Below are 21849 nucleotides of genomic sequence, written 5' to 3'. Positions count from 1 at the left end.
AGGAACCCCATCAGGCTCTTAGGCCTTGTTAGTACTGGGGACAATGATGGCAGAAAATACATCAGTTGAAGAAATTTTAATGTCAGCCATGAGGAAATCAGAGGGGGGAAAGTGATGAAGGAACAGCACTGGAGTCGCCTAATATGGAATTCGAGGAAAAAGCTTGGGTGAAGAGTTCAGCTTAATGTGTAGAAGAGATAGCTACAGAGCCATCAGAGTGAAAAAAAAAATGAGGGAAGGATGATGAGGTAAATTTGTACAAAAGGTTTTTGGCAAGATGCAAGAAGGAGCGGGAAGATATTGTGTTGGAGTTCAGAGCATGTAGTACCAAAGAAATTATTTTTAGCAGAGTGAAGGACAGACTTAGGATGATTCTGGGCAGAAACATAAAAGAGATGAGATTGATTCAGGGGTGGGTTGGCTCTGGTACCTTTTGTGGGTCTTCTCCTTGTTGTGGACAGCATTAGGACAAGTGCGATTAAACCAATTTGTTTTTGCATTAGTCATAGGATATGAGAAAGGAATGTATGCTTCTATGCCCGAGAGAATAACATCTGTAATGCACAAGGCACACTCAGAAGGGTCTCAGCCATAGAGGCAATAATTCCAGCAAAAATCAAAGACCTGTCCGACAGCTTCCCAATCAGCAGCTAGAAAGTGCCAAGGCACCACTTCTTGGGAGGATCAACAGGCTCTGCTAGGAAGATACATGTTACGGTGATACGGATGTGACTGGAGGAGATTCACGGAGAGAAACAATTAACAGCCTAAGCAGAAGGATTAGATGAAAAAAAAAAAAGAGGTTAAGTATGTTTTAACTTTCTCCATGGCAGTCAGGGATATGGGTAGGATGCTGTACAAGCTGCTCTAGGTCATTACGAACAGAAAAGATGCAAGCTTGTTCACCAGGAGGAACAGAGAAAGGAGAGGAGAGGAGAGGAGAGCCCGGATGGCGGTGAGCACTGAAATCGCCTAGTACTGAGATTTCAGATGAAGGAGAAATTGATAGGATGTGTTCCATCTAATAAGTGAGTTAGTCAAAAAATTTCCATAGTCAGTAGAATTAGGGGAAAAGTAAGCAGCACGGATATATTAAGTAAAAGAATGACAGGATAGCTGAAACCAGAGTGTAGAAAATTCTGAAGATTAAAGTTCAGGAACAGGAAAGCCAGATATATCATTGCATACATATACACAACGGCCACCTTTGGCTTTGAAATAAGTATAGAGAAAGTGGGAGGATACAGAGATGGGTTTGCTCTCATTCGCTTCAGACAACTGAGTGTCAGTGGAGAAGAGAAGGTGAGTTTTAGAGGAGGAGAGATGGTGCTCAACTGAGAGAAAGACAGAGGGAATGCTGCAAATGTTGCAGAAATGAAGAAGTGAGTCCAACAGTGGTTCTAGGCATCTTGTTTGGTCGCTAAAGTGAGAGGGGCAGATGGTGGGGATTTGATGTTCTCCTCCTTCCCCCTGGGGACTCTGAGGCTTGGTAACAGGATTCCATTTTTGTTAAATTTTTAATAGGAAGCGTAGTGTGTAATGTGGATGTAGTTTGGTGTTGACAGTTAAAAGAACTTGTACTGGAAGACAAGCTGGCCTACTATCTGTGTTACTGAAACACTAGAAAAGTTCAGCAAAGGGGGATGGTCAGGAGCTAGTTTCGAGGGCTGATGACACAGGAGCTCCAACTCTCCCTTTCATCAGCTTTTCATCTCTCTCGGGAGTACCACCCTGCTCGACTTGTGCTACGGTCTAGTCCCATTATCCAATGCCAATATAATGCCTGTCAGGTGAACGATAGTAGAGAGACTCATGTAAATGATCGTACTGGTAACTTTGTTTCCCTTTGACTTGTCTGTGGCCTCCCCAGGTATATATAAATACTTTTCGTAGGACCCTCATGAAAACTTGCAAATGATAATTTACCTATCTCTCATTCTTTTACATACAACACTTTTTCGGCCCTCCACTTCCAAAATTTCACCTTAAGAAAGCAGGATGGGGGTCCATCTCAAGGATCAGCGGTCTAGATACATCTACGGAGACCACAGCTGTAAAAGTTCAGTATCTTAATGATTTCATATTACATGCAGCAGACGCTGCTATTTCCAGGACTTCTCCCATTCATGCATCACATAGAGCTCACTGGAGGACTTCGAACTGCTGACACACATCAACGAAACGGAGAAAGCGATACTTTTTTTTTTTTTTTTTTTTTTTTTTTACAGTCAGCATACTGCAAAAATTTTACTGCATTTAAACCAGTATGAGTTAAGGCAAGACAAATAATTACACGGGCTAAACGTGACTTCTGGTGTTTTTTTGTGTCCACACTGAATCGCTTTACCCAACGCAGTAAAGTCTGGTCCACTACTAAACTGCTAAATTATAAAGGCCTTATATCCCTGAGACCATTCTGTAGGTGGATAACAACATATATGACGATCCTCTGGACATAACTAACATCCTCGACAGGACTTTTTCTCATGGAAATAGCTCAACTAATTATGACCAACATTTGCAAGACCAGTACTCAGATGAGATGCAAGTGATGGACTTTACCACAGAGACAGAGAACTCCTCTTTGCCCTTAAATCTTGTAAAGACTCCAGTCTTGGACTGGATGAATCACATAGAGTATGATCCAACATCTTCACCAGGACAACTTGTTAAGCTGTCTGCAATGTACAATGAGCTTTGAGCATCATGAACTATCCCAAGCTAATGGCACTTTGCACACATCATAGCTATATCCAAAGAGGGGTTGCCTTGCGAATCCCAATGCGTTTTGTCCTATTATGCTGACTTCTTGTCTATATACTGTACGGGCATGGAACGAAGCTTTAACAATAGACTTCTCTTTAAGACTCGAAAAATTGTTACTTGTTCTACAATGTAGCTTCCTTAAATGCAGAACTATATTAGAAACATAATTTTGAGGATGGGCGAGGAAAATGCAAGGAAGGAGTTGCTTTGTTGATGAATGAAGTGTGGCAGAGTGGAATGAGAGATTACGAATGTGTCAGCTCGAGATGTATGTGTGTCAAGTTCAGGTCGGAGAAGATGGAAGTGGCAGTAACTGCAGTGCATGCACCGTGTGAGGACAGGAGTGAGACAGAGAGAGACAGGTTTTGGGATGAGCTGGATGAAGTAGTGGGAGAAATGCCAAGGACGTGTAAAGTGATTGTAATGGGAGATAAAAATGGTAGAGTAGCCACTGGTCCCATAAATGATATAATGGGTGATAATGGAGTACCAGGAGAGAATGATAATGAAAAGGAAACTGAAGGATCTGTGTCAGGAAAGGAGGCTGTGCACTTGTAATTCTTATTTTAATAATACATGGTATAGAGGAAATGGAGATCATGTTGAAAGGAATCTGATTACGTGCTCACAGAGAAATTGATGATGGATAGTGTTGCTGATACGAGGGCAGTGAAAGGAAGATGTGGATGTTTGTCAGATCATATGTTTGTGGTACGCAAGATCATGCGAGGAGTGAGGTGGACCAAGAGAGAGAGGAACTGTCAGGGAGAGAGACTGAAGTCGAGAAACTGAGGATCAAAGAAATGGCAGATGAATACAAGGCCAAAGTAGGGGAGGAGTTAGAATCATTGAACTGGAGTGAAATGGATCTAGACAGCCTGTGGAATACATAGGGGGACTATTTAGTTAGGAATGCTAAAGTGGTGTGTGGTGTGGCAAAAGTAACAACAAAGAAGGGTACGGCATGATGGGATAAAGAGGTTAAGAAAGCAGTGAATGAAAAGAAGAAATGGCTAGACTGGATATACCACAGGGGATCAGTTGAAATAAGAAATAAATATACAGTAGTCCCTTTATTATCCGGACTCCCATTATCCAGACTCCCCACTACCAGGACATTTTGGGCCCAGGACTTTGTAACCTCAAAATTGCCCAAAAAAATTAAAAAATTAATAATACTCTGAATTCTTTCACCCGTAATTTGAACTTGGCATGCAGCACGCACCACCTTTGTTTTGCCTCGTAGTTCCCCTGACGTCAACCAGAGCGATGCTGCCTCCTCCCCATTTCCTGCCCATCCATCATTGTGAGTGAACGCTTGTCACCATGGCCGCCCATGTGCTTGCTTTTCTGGTGGTGTCCTACCTGCTGCAGGCCCTGCTGTTCCTCTCCTGCCTCTTCCTCATGTGTGTGATGATGGCCCCATCGCCCGTGAAGAGGAAACGAGTCATTCTGACTCTGGAGAAGAAGAGAAAAATATTGGACAAGGTGGACACGGGATGGTCAACATCATGCATCCTCCATGAATTCAACCTGGCCCACTCTACATCGTTTGATATCAAGAGATCCTGGGACAAGCTTACCCAGTACATGGCTGACTTCACATCGAAGACCTAACGCACTGTGGAGAGGAAGGTTATGTTCACTCCCGGGTTTGCAGAAATTGACCGCTCCACACTGATTTGGTATCAGCAACAACGTGCTGCTGGTGTGCTGGTGCATGGTACGGAGCTGAAGGCTGCTGCTGAGAAGTTCACAGGATTACACGACACCCCAGACTTCAAAGCATCCGAGGGTTGGCTCTTTGCTTTCAAGTTAATGCATGGCGTTACCAAATGTAAGGGCCATGGTGAAGCTCTAGACGCCAACAAGGAGGGAGTAGAGGAGTTTCGGCAGCAGCTGAAGGGCTTGATCGATAGGGAGGGCCTCACTCTCGGTCAAGTTTACAACGCTGACAAAACTGGTGTATTCTATCATTTGATGCCAACGAACACTGTAGCCGAGGAGACAAAGAAGTGTGTACCTGGTCACAAGTAGATAACCTTAGTTCCTTTTGTCATGCAATGACAGGAGAGGTAAAGAAGAGTATGGGACTATTTTTATTCTCTTGAAAAGATTAACTAGGGCCTCTCACACATGAGTGAAGTATAGAGTCCCGCTGTTACCTCCCAGACTTGTCTCGCTAGACCCCACTTCTCTCTCTCTCTCTCTCTCTCTCTCTCTCTCTACCACCTCTCGCTCCTGTAGCTAGTCTCCTTCCTACTTCTCCTCCTCTTTCTTTCCGTATATAAGAACTTCCATCATGTGGGCTACACTGTTGTCAAAATGTTCTAGAAGCCCGTGTGTGTGTGTGTGTGTGTGTGTGTGTGTGTGTGTGTGTGTGTGTGTGTTTATGGTCTCAAGGCACTGTGCTGTGTGAGACATTCCGGAGAGGTGCTAACGTCATTTCCTTTGGCCCCTTAGGTGTGACATTGACCTAACCTCTAGACTATATTATGTATGCTGCTAGCTATTATTATTAAGATATTTTAGAGTCCTAACAAATACTCCTCACTCCCACCCCTACACTTCCACCTTCCCCAGACAAAAGAACAGGCCCATACCTTACACACCTCCTCGCTCCTTCCATTCCACGTGGCGAGATCCGTTCAGACCCCAACCACGTGGCAACACCGCGTACACATGCTCCGTCCTCGTCCTTGTCCTCGTCAGACCCTTCGTGTACAGGATGGAGAGAGGTGTGTGCACGTCCTCATGGTCGAGCCTTGACTTCCCCTGCCTGACGATATGTAACATACCGCTGCTTCCTAGGTGATGATATCTCCTCGTCACTATTGCTCGTCTCCTCGTCAGGAAGCACGTAGTCTTTGTCGAGAACGTCATCGTCAACTGGCGAATCACTGTCGCCAGTGAATGCCTCAGCTGGGTAGGCGTCCAGGAAGGCTTGAATTTCCTCATCAGAGAGACCTTGGTGTGCCATCACTGCTGCAAGGTGACTGCCCGAGTCACAGGTGAGCGCAGGTCATGTGGGGTCAGGGAGTGTCCCCACCTGGCGGCGGCTAGAGGAAGGTGTCACACGTCTATGTACCAAAAATCACGTGCGAAATATGAAAAATTTGCAAAGGCAGACTTTGGAACTGAAAAACATACATCATACGTTGTGGGGACTGAGCAAGAAAAAAAGTTGCAACATTCATCATATGTTGTCGGTACGGGGCGGGTTGAGAGTGACAGAGGAAGTGTGGATCAAATACTTGCAGTAAGACAGATAGTGAAGAATGCTTGTGAGAAGGACCATAAGGTGTTTATGGGATTTATGGATCTGGGGAAAAGCATACAACAAAGCAAACAGAGAAGGGTTGTGGAAGGTTTTGCGAATGTATGATGTAGATGGTAAGCTGCTAGATGCTGTCGAGAGTTTTTATGGTAGTGAGGCATGTGTAAGGGTAAATGGGCATTTAAGTGATTGGTTCACAATCAATGTGGGCATGCGACAAGGTAGTGTGATGTCCCCATGACTGTTCAATATGTATGTGGATGGGGTGATGAAAGAAGTAAAAAACATGAGTAATGGAAACAGAGACGGTTGGTAATGAAAGGTGACGGATGGAATATCTCATATTTGTTGTATGATCATGATGTAGTGCTGCTTGCAAATACCAGACAAGAGCTTGGTAGACTAGTGCAAAAGTTTCGTAGATTTCTGTGAGTGCCGTGCCTTGAGAATAAGGCAGAAAAAGTAAAAGTGATAGTTATTGAGAAAAAGGTGACTCCTAATGTGATGTTACATTGAATGGGGAGAGACTGGAATTGGTGAGAGTTCAAATACCTGGGTACAGTGATAGAAAAGAGATGAAAGTGTGCAAAAGAAGTAGAAAGAAGAGAGACACAAGGAAAGAAAGTAGCTGGTGCAATGAAGGCCTTGATCAATAACAGAAGCTTGAGTATTGTAGTTACATGAAGCTTACATGATGGTGTGTTAGTGCCAGCTTTAACACACGGATGTGAGACTATGGCGTGGCATGAAAATGAAAAGTGAAGAGTAAGAGCAGTGGAGATGGGACTGCTGAGAAATGTATGTGGAATACAGAGAGTGGAGATGATATGGAATGATGTGATTCGTGAAAGATGCGGATTGAGGAAGTCTGTGGACGCCAGAATAGAAAAGAGTGTGACGGGATGGTTTGGTCATGTGGAGAAAATGGATGACAACAGAGTGGTGATAAAGGCAGGCTATATATGAGCGAATTTGAAGGAGGGGAAAGGCGAGGCAGGCCAAGAAGGTGGACGGATATGGTGGATAAGTGTGAGGAAAAGAGGTATGGAATTTGGTGAGGCTAAGGAACTGACAAGAGACCGAGCTGACTGGATGAATTTTGTGTGGAGAAGCGCATAACCAGGGATTTGGCACCCCTTTTTAACGTGACAGCGTTCGGACTGATTCAGTTAGGTATACAGGTATGTGAAGCTACAGAACGTGATTTTATTTTTTTTATTTTTTTGGCCTATCTGATGAAGCCAGGATTCCCTGTGCTTGAATGATGAGTGAATGGAAGAGTGGCCCATAGAACTGGGCAAACGTAGGCTCTCTGGACGTTGCTACTTCTCACCCTGCCCTAGAGTGGGAAAGGAGGTCCGGGTGAGGATGATGATGATGATGATGAAGGAGGACTGTATTTCAGTGACATTTTCCATTAAAGAATTCATGACAGGGGTGTTCTTGGACGTCCACAAAGCCTATGGCATGTCGTAGTGGCACAGTACACTACTGAAGCTCTGTGTTTATGGTTCAAGAGGTAATCTGCCTATGCTTATCTCTGAATTTTTTTAGGGACAGAGCTTTCTCTGTTAAACTGTCCCGTAATGCAACATCGAATATTTTTATTCAAGAAAAAGCTATGCTTCATGGAAGTTTGCATAGTTTCACTTTGGTTAGTAAGATGAGCGATGAAAATTTGACATTAGCTGCCACCCCAGGGCATCTTAAAAACTTACTCCATGCTGAGAATGCACAATTTATGGCTGGGCAGATTCATGCAACCCTTGATTCCATTTACCAATGGGCCTTAGCAATGGGGATTTAAGTTTTCTGTCCCTAAACGCGCCACTGTAATTATCGCCCGTAATGTCTGTGACTTAAATTTGACTAAATGATCAAACGATCCCTTTTCAGAACTCTGACCTTGGTTTAAATTTTAACTTTCATGTGAATAGTTTGCTTGCTTGTTGTAATAAAACATTAAATGTCCTTAACACCCAAGTGGGTACTACTTGGGTGGCTAACAGAAAATCTTTATTAATGGTGTAAAAGTTCTTTATTAGACCTAAGTTGGACAGTGATTCACAGGTGTATGGGTCGGCATCTGATGCCATGTTGAGGAGGTTGGGTGTATTTCAGAATAAATATTTGCAGATGTGTCTTGGAGCCTTGTGGTGCACAGGTATGGAAGAGGATACGAACGTACTATTGGCCACAAGTATTCTTACACACCTCAGATTTGCCTCTCCCAGGTTTCATCTGGAATCACTGACTCCATGTCAAGATGTACGATGTCCTATGTTCCCCGCCTCATTTTCCCTTCACATATACTTCTAGCTACTTACCTTGGGACGATATTCTATGAATATTGTTATTAATCCCTCTAGTCAGCCAAATGTTTATTTACTGTTTTTCTTTTATGTATGAAGGATACTGGTCTCTCCTTTCCCTCTCCCCCCCTTCTCTCTCTCTCTCTCTCTCTCTCTCTCTCTCTCTCTCTCTCTCTCTCTCTCTCTCTCTCTCTCTCTCTCTCATACACCCTCCCTCCCACTCTTCATTGTCTTTCACCTTATCCTCCCCTCCTCTCTCTCTCTCTCATTTTTCCTTCCTCGTTCCCCTTATTCTCCCTCCCTTCCATCCCCCATTCTCTCTCTCTCTCTCTCTCTCTCTCTCTCTCTCTCTCTCTCTCTCTCTCTCTCTCTCTCATGCTTTCAGATAGTTACCTCGCTTGAGACGATATTTCTCTCGTCTATTATGCCATTATCGATAAGTAGTTTTCGTTCATCCCTCCATTCAGCCAATAATTTATTTTAGATAGGCTGTTTGCTCTCATATTCTGATATTAGTTAGCTGGATTCGTGTCCAGAGGGACACGAAGTCAAAGCTCTTGCCGGTCACCAGGATGGACTCCGCAATTACTCCTAAAGAATAATAATAATAATAATAATCTTCATCGTTTCCCTCACCCCAGTCTAACGACTATCGCTAGCATTAGCGCAGTCAGTTTGGGCTTTGACTTTCCGAGGAACATGTTCAACCTTTCAGTTGTGAAATATCAATAATATTTAAAAAATCAACAACTGGTGTGTCCTTCCCCTATCCTTCTCTCTCCCCACCCCTCCCTATTACTTCTTCTCCAAGTGTTTTTAAAGAGCGACGACACTCGCACGAACGCTTCGCTACATCAGCAACCTGTGGTCCTTGGCCAGCAAGCGATCGTACCAGGCTAGTACTGTAGTACGGTTCGCGGAACAATGTTAATATATAATTGTGTATAACCTCTGATTTAGTTAGGGAGTAATAAATGGAGAAAATGATCCCCTTCACAATAATAGTTATACATATTAGACTGCATGTGTCAAAACTGACGATTTATCCTTACAGGCAACCTGGTATTACAGTAATTATTACAGAGAGGTGAGACAGGCTCCGGCACAAATGAAGAAAGCATACAATGAATGGATGAGAAGTAGGGGCGTGGAAGAAGTTGAGAGGCGGAAGAGAGAGTTGTATGCAGAAAGAAAGAGGTGAAAAGATTAGTAGGAGAGAGTAATAAGAGAGTGGATGAGGAATTTGGAAGGAATTTGAGTGTAAAGTGGAGGGACTGTAAGAAAATGTTCTGGAAAGAGGTGAAGAGAGTAAGACAGGGTGGAAGTGAGGTTAGCAGGGGAGTGAAAGATAATAATGGTAGATTACTAGTGGAGAAGGGAGAAAAAGTGAGCAGATGGAGAGAACACTTTAAGAAATTGTTGAACATACTGGATGGAAGTAATGCGAGTATAAGTGGCTGGGGAATGGTTGGGAGAAGGAGGGAGGTGAGAAGACAGGAAGAAATCAGTAGGACAGAAGTTGTGGAAGCAAGGAAGAAAGTAAAATTGGGGAAAGCCCCAGGAATTGATGGAGTGTGTGGTGAAATGCTGAAGCATGAGGGAGAGATAGTAGTAGAATGGATGTGGAAGATGTGTAGATTGGCCTGGGAGGAAGGTAGAGTCCCGGAGGATTGGAAGTCAGGTATAATTATTCCTTTGTACAAATGAAAAGGGGAAAAAGAAGTGCGTGGTAATCATAGGGGCATTTGTCTTCTTAGTATAATAGGAAAAATGTATGGTAGGAGACTTACTGACAGAGTTAGAGAAAGAACAGAGGAATTAGTTGGAGAAGAACAGGGAGGCTTTAGGAAGGGAAGAGGTTGTGTAGATCATATATTCATTCTTAGATCTTTAGTGGAAAAGTTTCTAGAGAAGGGAAAGAAGTTGTATGCGGCTTTCATGGATTTGGAGAAAGCATATGACAGGGTGGATCGACAAGGATTGTGGAAAGAATTAAGAATATGTGGAGTTGATGGAAAGTTGTTGAGTGCTGTGAAGAGTATGTATGATGGTGCTAAGGCTGCAGTGCGTGTGGATGGTGAACTAAGTGAATTTTTCTCTTTGAAAGTTGGGTTGAAATAGGGATGTGTCATGTCTCCATGGTTGTTCAATCTGTACATGGATGGGGTAATAAAAGAGGTACAAGGTAGGGTAGTGGATGTTGGAGTGGCCCTGGTGAGAGAGGATAGTGTTTGGAAACTCCCTGTACTGTTGTTTGCAGATGATTCTGTGTTGTTGAGTGAAGACGAAGGGGAGCTGCAAGGCTTGATGGATGAGTTTGGGAGAGTGTGCAAAAAACGGAATCTAAAGGTGAATGTAGGGACGAGTAAAGTGATGGTCTTTGAGAGAGGTGAAGTCAGTGAATGTTCAGCGAGGTTGAATGGTGAGGAATTGGAAAATGTGAGTACGTTTAAGTACTTGGGTGTGATGAGTAAGGATCGAGGTTTGGAGGGTGAAGTGCTTGAAAGAGTACAGATGGGAAGAAAGGTTGCTGGTTCTTTGAAAGCAGTGATAAGAAACAGGGAAGTGAGCATGGAAGTGAAAAAATTACTACATGACAGTATTGTGATACCAACTCTAACGTATGGAAGTGAAGCTTGGACAATTGTCACATGATGGTATTGACATTCCAGCTCCAAGTCAAGCAGCAGTTTACAAGTCAATATACAATGAGGCTGCTACACTGAAGGAGAAAATGATAGTTGGAAACATGGTCTTTACATTTCGATGGAAAGCGGTTTGATGAAAATGAGCAGGCTACCAGGTAGCAGTAATTAAAAATGAAAGAACTGAAACAAAATTGGATGCATTGCGTTAGGAAAATGGCAAGGCTGAAACAACTGATGAAGGAATTGCAAAAGTTATTGACAATACAACTTACGGTATGCAATAAAAATTATCATTGCTCATACAATTAGCAAAAATTCTGGAAAAAAGAGTGGAGTTGTCAGATTACAACAAATGTTCTCGGATAAGAGTTTCAACAAACCACAACTTATCGGTTGTCCGCATTACATTCTGGACAGGTTTCTCTGTTTGGTGATGGATGAAGAACTTGGCGCTAACACCAATTCTCCAAACATCGAATATCCATTTGTGTCTCAAATAATAAAGGATTATGAAAAATGAAATCACAGTCTGTTAATGGAACAGAAGAGATCCTCATAAGTCAGGTTGGAGAGATGACATGAAGTTTTGTACCATTTAACAGGAGTGTTTAGATTCTTTGAAGAAAAGGGGCATTTTCCTTTCATTAACTTTCACATAATTCCAAATACCAGTAATGCGTGTTGGAATTCAAGAGCAATTCTTGCTATCCTTGCATTCATTCTTATACCTACAACAAGGAAGACTGGAGAAGATATGCAGATTCATTTCGTACAAATGGGCAGAGTACTGGTTTACTAGTCAGAAATACAGGTGTACAAAAAAGTATCGTTACTTAGGGGTCCGTTAGATAAGTAACAAACACTACAATGGCTGCTGTTTCCGAAGGGTTGATAGATTTATATCGACGCATTTATTACCTCGAATGCAGGAAATGCCTTTTGTATCCCATGCGTAACCAACATTGTTGGATATCGCAGGGGTACCAACAGTTTCCTAGCCTCCTGCCTGTTTCTCCTAAACCATCGTCGTTTGTCATATTATTTAGCACAACATCATAACGATACTTTTTTGTACAGTTGTACAATGAAAATGACTTCAAGAACTTGTCAGAAATATTGAATCCTTACAAAAAAAGCACTAGATTCATTGCAGAATCACTGGAAGGAGGAGCCATCTTTACTCCAGATACCAAGAAGTAATCAGTGTGCAGAACGTGCAATCAAAGAGATGCAGGAACTTGATGCTGTCTGCAGAAACAAAGCAAAACTGCAACACAGATTTATTCCAGGTAATAAACTGATTTTAAGTAGTAATGATTTTGTATAAGCTCTTTCTCTTTTTTTTTTAATACATGTAAATATACATTTGCAAAAATCGAATTTTTTATTTCGGGGTGACTTTTTTTTTTTTTTTTTACTGTGGAATGTTTTTTTTTTTTTTTTTTTTTAAGCAAAAGTTCATCGATTTGAGGTACAGGAGCATAAGGTTGTTAAAAAGTTATAACCCTGATTATAATATATATATATATATATATATACATAGCCGTTCGAGTATCCACTGCAGGACCGGCCTATCCCGACCGAAGTCGGGACGATACAGCCAATGTATCTCTACCAAGTGGCTTAGGCTGTCTGGTAGAGATTGTATGTAGGGTGAGAAGTGCTTGTAAGTGAAACTGTAATGTTGGAGTGGCTTTGGATGTGTGTGTAGTCTGTGAACCAAGCGTAATCGGCCCGCGCAAGCCGACTGGGTGCAAACATACTTTATAGTACGCGACACTGGTTCAACCACAGTACCCCTTGTGTTCGCCAATGCAGTACGTGGCCGGGTGAACACTCCCAAAGTTTATTACCCTGGCGGGGCGCGAACCCTGGTTCACCCGTTTACGAAACGCACACACTATCACTGTACCACAGAGGCTCTATATATATATATATATATATATATATATATATATAAAGCCAATGCCTTCAGCTGATCCATGATATATATATATATCTCTCTCTCTCTCTCTCTATATATATATATATATATATATATATATATATATATATATAAAGCCAATGCCTTCAGCTGATCCATGCACACACATTATAGGATGGGTGGTTTGGCACTTTTTTTTTTTTTCCGGATAACTGCCCAATACACAGCAACCGGCAGACCACCTGAAGCCCAGCGAGGACTGCTGGGGTAGTATTGTTTATCTGTGGGTCCCAGCGCCGAATAACACCTCCAACAACGCATGATGGCCGAGTGGAATATTCAGAAGAAATTAAAGAACTGTAGCTATACAGACCTGTTACCTCTGTCTCTGACAGGCTGGAGGGGGTTATGGCCAATTACGAGGAGGAACGATCCACTGCAAAAATTTCTCTGCACAGACTGTGCGGTAATTTACAGGTTTTGATAAAACACACATTTGGTTAGGTTATGTAGAAGCATCTTCTCTTTATGCTAGAGGGCTGTTACCAATGCAGTTATATAATGATATTTCCATAATATTTTATGGAAATTTTACTCCATTAATAAAACAATCACACCCTTATTATCTTCTTAATCTCCACATCCTGTACACAAATACCTCGTATGTAGATAATATCAGCTTCAAACCAGCTTTAAACGAAATATGGGAGAGTAGTGGACGACAAGTAGTACAGAGAGTTCGCCATGAAACGACTGAAATACGGGATAAAACCTTTCTGTATGAGTGGAAAAATGCTTGCAGCAAGAAACCTAGCACTGCCACCAGTGTATCTGACAATCATAGCACATGAGACAGACAGAGACAGACAGACAGACAGAAGGTGGGATGGGGAGAGAGAATAAAAGGAATGAAGGAGGGAGAACGAGAGGGAGGGAGGGTGGGAGGGAGTAGGAGAGAGGAAGAGAGAGGGAGAGAGGGAGGGGGGGGGATTGAGGGAGGGAAAGAAGGAGAGGCCAGTTCTCTTTTCACATAAACGTAATATCAGAGCAAATAAACATTGGCTGAATGGAGGGATTAGTAACATTATTCAAAGAATATCGCCAGATGGTAAGTAAATAGCAAGAAGTATGAGAGGGGAAAATGAGGCAGGGAATATGGGACATCGTACAGGCGGTGGCTCAATCGGTAGAGAGTTGGCCTGCAGTCCTGACGGACCCGGGTTCAAATCCCGCTGAGGCAGGGAACAGTTTAAGGATTTGAATTTCTTAAAAATCAGACTTTACTGATCTACCAGAAGGCCCGCCGACATGTCGTAAAAATACCCCCGCTAATACCAATACACCAGTCCTGTATGAGACAGCCCTAGCACGTATTCAGTATGGACGGTGGGTGTTAGCGCCGAAGTGGTGACATGTAGAGGTGTGCGGTACGTAGGAGGACTACTGGGCCTTGAAAGCAGGCTGTAAAGCCTATGCCCAGAGTCGGTCACATAAAAAAAAAAAAAATCTGGACATGGAGTCAGTGTTACCAGATAAAATCTGGGAAATGCAAATCGGAAGTGTGTAAGAATACTTGTCGCCAATAGTACTGTACCTCTTCTTATCCGCACCACATGGTTTTATCGTATTGGATGGGAACTGTAAGAAAATTATTGTGAAATCGGCATTGTGGCCTGACCTACCCCCCACCCCTTATCAACACCACCATCTTTTGCGGGGTAGTTCATCGGTCACATGCTATTCGCCTCTACATGCTGACTCATGAGCTTGGTGTGGACCTCAGTCACTGTGGCAAGTTGGTGTTTTAAAATATAGCACCTTGGGAGCCACCCAAATTTGCTGTTGGTGTTTCATGGCTCCCAGCATAGAGGACCAAGGCGCAGCGGCGGAGGTCCACCATTTATTTGGTAACATCACCAAGGCTCTAAGTCAGGTGAATGCATGGGTGCTAGTGCGTAGTCGATGGAATGTGTTCTCAAGTTTTGGCTGCCAACCAATGAGTCTGTGTTTACCTCTGAATTTTTTGTCGTGGACAGAGCCATACAGTAGATTATTCTCTAAATTACTGATATTACTCAATTGTTACATTTTCAGCGTCCATGTCAGCCCTTCAGGTTATTCCTTCTTGCACTTCAGATTCTAATGAGATCCAAGACCGCATCATTAATAAACTGTATTCATGCTGCAAGTCATTCACGCTGATCTGGGTGCCTGATCATTCTCGGCGGAGGCATATAAAGCGACACAGCGTCAACAGCTTGGGACCCTAGTCCTCGGCAATTAATTTTGGACCTGAATATTGTAAATACCGTATATAGACAGGTAGACAGATATATATATATATATATATATATATATATATATATATATATATATATATATATATATATATATATATATATATACCTAGGCTGCTTCCCCCAAGGAAAGGGAGGTAGCCGAGACAGGACGACACACTCTCCATTTACTCATCCATTCAAACACATTCATTCACATCTTAGCCCCAAAGGGGAGAACGGACAGATCCTCACCGCACCACACCGCACAAGGGTCAACTGCGCAATGCAATCAGTGACATCCGCAGCAGGGCCCGACAGCAGAACTGGTTTACCCCTGCCACATCATAACACACCCATCCCCTTACCCGCACCTGACCTGACTAGCTGATCAGACCAAATGCGGGAGAATATCCCCTCAGGGCTGCGTCATCACTTATTTATTCACAATTTCTCTCCATTTATTTCTGTCACGCACAGCCACTCTTCCTTGCTCAACAGACATCCCTCTCGCATCCAGCGCTCTCTTCACACTGTCCATCCATCCTATTCGTGGTCTTCCTCTCAGCCTTACACCTCTCACATCAGATCTAGTTATCTTTTTCACCAATCGCTCATTATCCATTCTCTCCATATGCCCAAACCATCGCAACACCCTCTGCTCAACTCTACCAGCCATCTCCCGAACAACTCCAGTTCTCCTTCGCACTTCATCATTTCGCACCCGATCCATACGCGTCACTCCACGCATACTCCTCAGACACCTCATCTCCATTACATTCAAACTTTTCCTCTCTGCTACACCCATATTCCATGTTTCAGCCCCATATAATGCAGTCGGTACCACAACACCCTCATACAGCCTTCTCTTTACATCCATTCTAAGCGAACGACATTTAAACACTTTTTTCATTCCTCCCAGCACCTTTCCTACTTCATTTATTCTAAACTTCACTTCTGCATCTATTCTTCCATCCACAGCAACATGTGACCCTAGATATTTAAAACAATCTACCTCCTCAAGCAACTCACCATTCAAAACTATATTCCTCCCCCTACCATCTATCAACCTCGTACACTTCATCACTTTACTCTTATTCTCATTTACTTTCAATTTCCTCCTTTCACACACCCTTCCAAACTCCTTTACCAACTGTCTCAATCTCTCCTCAGAATCAGTCACCAGTGCAGTATCATCTGCAAACAGCAGCTGCTTCAGATTCCAATCTCCACCATCAAAATTTACCAGACTCAGACCACCTACAACTCTTGCATTCACCTCCCTTACAACACCATCCATGTAAATATTAAACAACCAAGGCGACATCACACATCAATGTCGCAGCCCCACTCTCACGGGAAACCAATCACTCACAGCATTTCCTACTCTTACACATGCTCTACTATTTACATAAAAACTTTTCACCCCTTTTAGTAACCTACCATCAAGTCCATACAATCTTAAAACAGTCCACAAAGCCTCCCTATCAATTCTATCATACGCTTTCTCTAAATCCATAAATGCCCAAAACACATCCTTGCCTTTCGCTAAATACTTTTCACACACTTGTCTCACAGCAAACACCTGATCAACGCATCCCCTCCCTCTCCTAAAGCCACACTGCTCATCACTAATCACATAAAGAGAGACAGACAGACAGACAGACAGACAGACAGACAGACAGAAAGACAGAAAGGCACGCAGAATAATCACAAGCTGGCAGGTGTCTATCCTGTTAAACAGGAAGAATCATCTTGTCCAGCAGTAGCATCAGCTGCTGTCCACAACGCATTTCACAGCCAATACCTAGCATAACCAGGCAGGGCCTTGCACAGCCACCCTTTCCGTTGGCTCCTACCTCGGCGAGCTTGTAACAAGCGCTGCCTTATCTGAATAAGCCGTAAATCACATTAAACGTCCTCTCAAATGACATTATGTGCATTCACGTCAGTTCATGAATGCTACTCATTCCTTTTTTATCACCAATCCTTGCAGTAGGTCCCACATCATGGTAATTTAAAAGCTTCTTGTAGCACTATAGTCACCAATATTTTCAAGCCCATTAGTCATGCTGCATCTCACTCATCAGTTCCCACTCGCATCTAATGCTTTCCTGAATATAGGTCACCAAAAAAAAGAGATGGCTTTATGCGATGAACACCAATTACTTTCCCAGTGACCCTTGGCCGTACCAGCCGAAGATCACGTCAATAGGTGCGGTGAAGAAGAAAATTATGTTCTGGCTATACTGGACGTCATTCTGAGTGGGTCCCTGGAGATGAAATTCATCTGGTTTTGACGGAACCACATTAAAAGTTTATATTTGTGTACTTCAGTACCTGCCAACTTAATTTTTGCTTATATCTCTCTATCTATCTATTGCCAGACGCCTCAATCCCGTTTGGGGTGGCCACAAACAAATCGCCTCCAAGTCGCCCTGTCCCCCGTCATTTCACTGCCCTGCTCCCAACTCACACCCCCCTCTCTCATATACCTCTCCACCCCATCCCTCCATCTCATCCTCGGCCTCCCCCTCCCTCTTCCCCCTTCCACCTCACTCACATACACTCTCTTCGTCAGTCTTTCACCCTCCATCCTCTCCACATGGCCAAACCACCTCAGTGTGTTCCTCATAACGCTCCCATCACATCCACATCAACACCACAACGTTCCTTTATATCCTCATTCGTCAGCCTATCTCTCCATGTGACTCCACAGGCTCCTCTTTAATAACTCATTTCCACTGCTCTAATTCTTGACTTGTGTCCTTCCAACAACGTCCAAGCTTCACTTCCGTACGTTAGGGTTGGTATCACAATACTGTCATGTAGTAACTTTTTCACTTCCATGCTCACTTCCCTGTTTCTTATCACTGCTTTCAAAGAACCAGCAACCTTTCTTCCCTGCTGTACCCTTTCAAGCACTTCACCCTCCAAACCTCCATCCTTACTCATCACACTACCCAAGTACTTAAACGTACTCACATTTTCCAATTCCTCACCATCCAACCTCGCTGTACATTCACTGACTTCACCTCTCTCAAAGACCATCACTTTACTCTTCCCTACATTCACCTTCAGATTCCGTTTCTTACACACTCTCCCAAACTCATCCACCAAGCCTTGCAGCTCCCCTTCGTCTTCACTCAACAACACAGTATCATCTGCAAACAACAGTACAGGGAGTTTCCAAACACTATCCTCTCTCACCAGGGCCACTCCAACATCCACTACCCTACCTTGTACCTCTTTTATTACCCCATCCATGTAAAGATTGAACAACCATGGAGACATGACACATCCCTGTTTCAACCCAACTTTCAAAGAGAAAAATTCACTTAGTTCACCATCCACACGCACTGCAGCCTTCGCACCATCGTACATACTCTTCACAGCATTCAACAACTTCCCATCTACTCCATATATTCTTAACACTTTTCACAATCCTTGTCTATCCACCCTGTCATATGCTTTCTCCAAATCCATGAAAGCCGCATACAACTTCTTTCCCTTCTCTAGAAACTTTTCCACTAAAGATCTAAGAATGAATATCTGATCTACACAACCTCTTCCCTTCCTAAAGCTTCCCTGTTCTTCTCCAACTAATTTCTCTGTTTTTTCTCTAACTCTGTCAATAAGTATCCTACCATACACTTTTCCTATTATACTAAGAAGACAAATGTCCCTATGATTACCACACACTTCTTTTTCCCCTTTTCCTTTGTACAAGGGAATAATTATACCTGACTTCCAATCCTCCGGGACTCTACCTTCCTCCCAGGCTAATCTGCTCATCTTCCACATCCATTCTACTACTATCTCTCCCCCATGCTTCAGCATTTCTCCACACACTCCATCAATTCCTGGGGCTTTCCCAGATTTAAGTTTCTTCATTGCTTCCACAACTTCTATCCTACTGATTTCTTCCTGTCTTCTCACCTCCCTCCTTCTCCCAGCCATTCCCCAGCCACTTATACTCGCATTACTTCCATCCTCTACGTTCAACAATTCCTTAAAGTGTTCTCTCCATCTGCTCACTTTTTCTCCCTTCTCCACTAGTAATCTACCATTTTTATCTTTCACTCCCCTGCTAACTTCACTTCCACCCTGTCTTACTCTTTTCACCTCTTTCCAGAACATTTTCTTACAGTCCCTCCGCTTTACACTCAAATTCCTTCCAAATTCCTCATCCACTCTCTTCTTACTGTCTCTTACTAATCTTTTCACCTCTCTCTTTCTTTCTACATATAACTCTCTCTTCCGCCGCTCAACTTCTTCCACGCCCCTATTACTTCAGTACCTGCCAACTTAATTTTTGCCTATATATATATATATATATATACCCATCCATCCATCATCCAATCCTTAGTTGCCCCATGAGGAGCGTAGGAGCTCGGGGCTAGGCAGTTGGTCCTGACATTTAAGATGAGAGTGACCAACCTCACTCATCCCTGAGTGGCATTACGTGAGCAATAAACCCCAACCATCCCTTGGATATAAACCTTCACCGGCTCAGTCCGATTGGAGCACAATAATTACCCACTAAACCACCTGGCGCCAAAATTTGGTTATATGGTTACCACCCAACGTAGTAAATAGTTTCCTGGTGTACAGGAAGCCATTTGGCATGTCACTCAGTGCAGAGTCACCCATAGACAGAAGGAAATGGAAAGAATGAAGGAATGAAGGACAGAAGAGGGAGTGTAAAGTCACCCGTAGGCAGAAGGACGAGGAAAGAATGAAGGATATATATATATATATATATATATATATACGCTGTATACATCTAATCACAAATAACGCGTATGTTAACAGCTGAAATCATTAAGAGATGTATCAGTCTATCTAAGGCGCCGCCTTAATCCCATGAGATGTGGCCACACACATACTGTATAGCCCCTATGTCTCCCTGTCCTTTGCCATTTGGCTGTCCTTCCTATAGCTCAAAACTAGGTTTCTTATATATTTCTCCACTACTCATCATCCTTGGCCATTTGGCTGCCCTCCCTCTAGCTCGAACCCATCTTTCTTATACAACTCTCTACTTCCCTCCATATCAGGGGTTCCCAACCTTTATTTACCCATTACCCCATTTTCCACACCTCCCTTCACTCATTACACCTCATTGCTTATGTTTCCACAATTGCATTTTAGCTGCTTAACATTCTGATGCCTAGATTTTAGTTTGAATGTAGGACATAATTAAAGGTTAGGCTAAAACCAAGAGAGTTATTGCAAGGAGTAATTTATTTTTATTATTAACACTGATACCAAATAAACATGACTTTAAACATTCATCTCTGAATTTTAGTATAGGTCTGAAAGTCTATCATAACTGGTATGATTTTTAGATTTTTTTTTTTTTTTTGTTACCTCCCCCATTACCCTTCACAAAAGACCAAATTACCCCACTTGAGGTAATTTACCCCCAGGTTGGGAACCCCTGCTCCATATCATCCCCCTACCCCTCATTGCCCTACACCCCACTCACATACACACTTCTCGTCAATTTCTCAGTATCCATCCTCACCACATGACCAGTCTCCAGTCTTTCCATATGTTAAAATAATTTCAGACTGTTTCTTTTAACGCTATCAGTCATATTCATGTTAATGCCACAATGCTCTTTTACTTCCCCATTACTCAGTCTGTTTCTGCTTTCTTGATGTAGCTCCACATGCTCCTCTTCAATAACCCATTGTTACTGCTTCCACTTTTGCCATGTTTCCCTTCAACAGGGTCGAAGCTCCTCTTCTGTACGATATTGTGGAGATCACATTACTGTCATGCAGCGAGTTTTTTACTGCCATGCTCACTTCACTGTTTATTTCCATTGCTTTCAGTGATCCTTAAAAAATATTGCCATTACGAAAAACGAGGCCTTACAAGCAAAGCAGACTGTGTATCACAATAAACTCTGTTTGTGCAGTACTTTCGTCTTCCGTACCAAGTTTTGTAGCTGGAATGGGAGAGATACGATCAGTAGTGGTTGGATGTAGATCAAGAGGAATAAATGTGTTTTAAAGACATAATGTGCAAGAATGCACAGTATCAGCTGGAACGTGCATATACCTATGAATATGTAAGATATAGGAATGCATTTTATTAACGTCTTTATATTTCTAAGGGAAAAGTAGGATAGATCTATGGAGTGAAAGATTTGAGTTTTCTCATACACCAGGATACCCATGTTCATGTAGTCCATCCTCAAGCCAATAGATTGCCATAACTCACGTGCCATCACCACCATCGTCATGCATTAGCCATCTGAAGGACAAAAACCTCTCCCAAGTTGGTGTTACGTCCTCGTCCCCACACTGCCACAGGCTCCAATAGCAGTAGTACAGTACAGGAAGGACGTTGCCCCGTGAGTTGTTCTTCCTATGGTCAGACTTTAGGTGCACAGTACACAAGATCAGCTGAGGCGAAAATAAACACTGGCTCCTTGAAGTTCACTGTCTTTATTTTCCAATTAATTCCACTTATCGCTTTCCAACTTCTCTTCACTATTCTCACAAGCACTGGAGCTATACACACTTTACTGATTGCAATTACACTTAATGTTTAACACTTCACAGTTATTACACTTAAAGCTTGACAACTCTTCACTGTTTTCACAAGTACCGAAATCTTCATTAGCTGTAAT

General features: G+C 42.8%; 1 protein-coding gene across 1 annotated transcript in view; it reads right to left on the bottom strand.

Moving 5' to 3' along the window:
• LOC145398384 (dipeptidase 2-like) overlaps positions 1-21849 on the bottom strand; it is a 94932-nt gene that overhangs the window by 69718 nt on the left and 3365 nt on the right. The gene's annotated exons all lie outside the window — the stretch shown is intronic.

This window comes from Coenobita brevimanus, chromosome 45 (assembly GCF_032717465.1).
Source record: "Coenobita brevimanus isolate Jiangsu-jjx chromosome 45, ASM3271746v2, whole genome shotgun sequence".
NCBI lineage: Eukaryota > Metazoa > Arthropoda > Malacostraca > Decapoda > Coenobitidae > Coenobita > Coenobita brevimanus.
The sequence above is the reverse complement of the archived record's forward strand: the minus strand, read 5'-3'. Positions and strand labels throughout refer to the sequence as shown.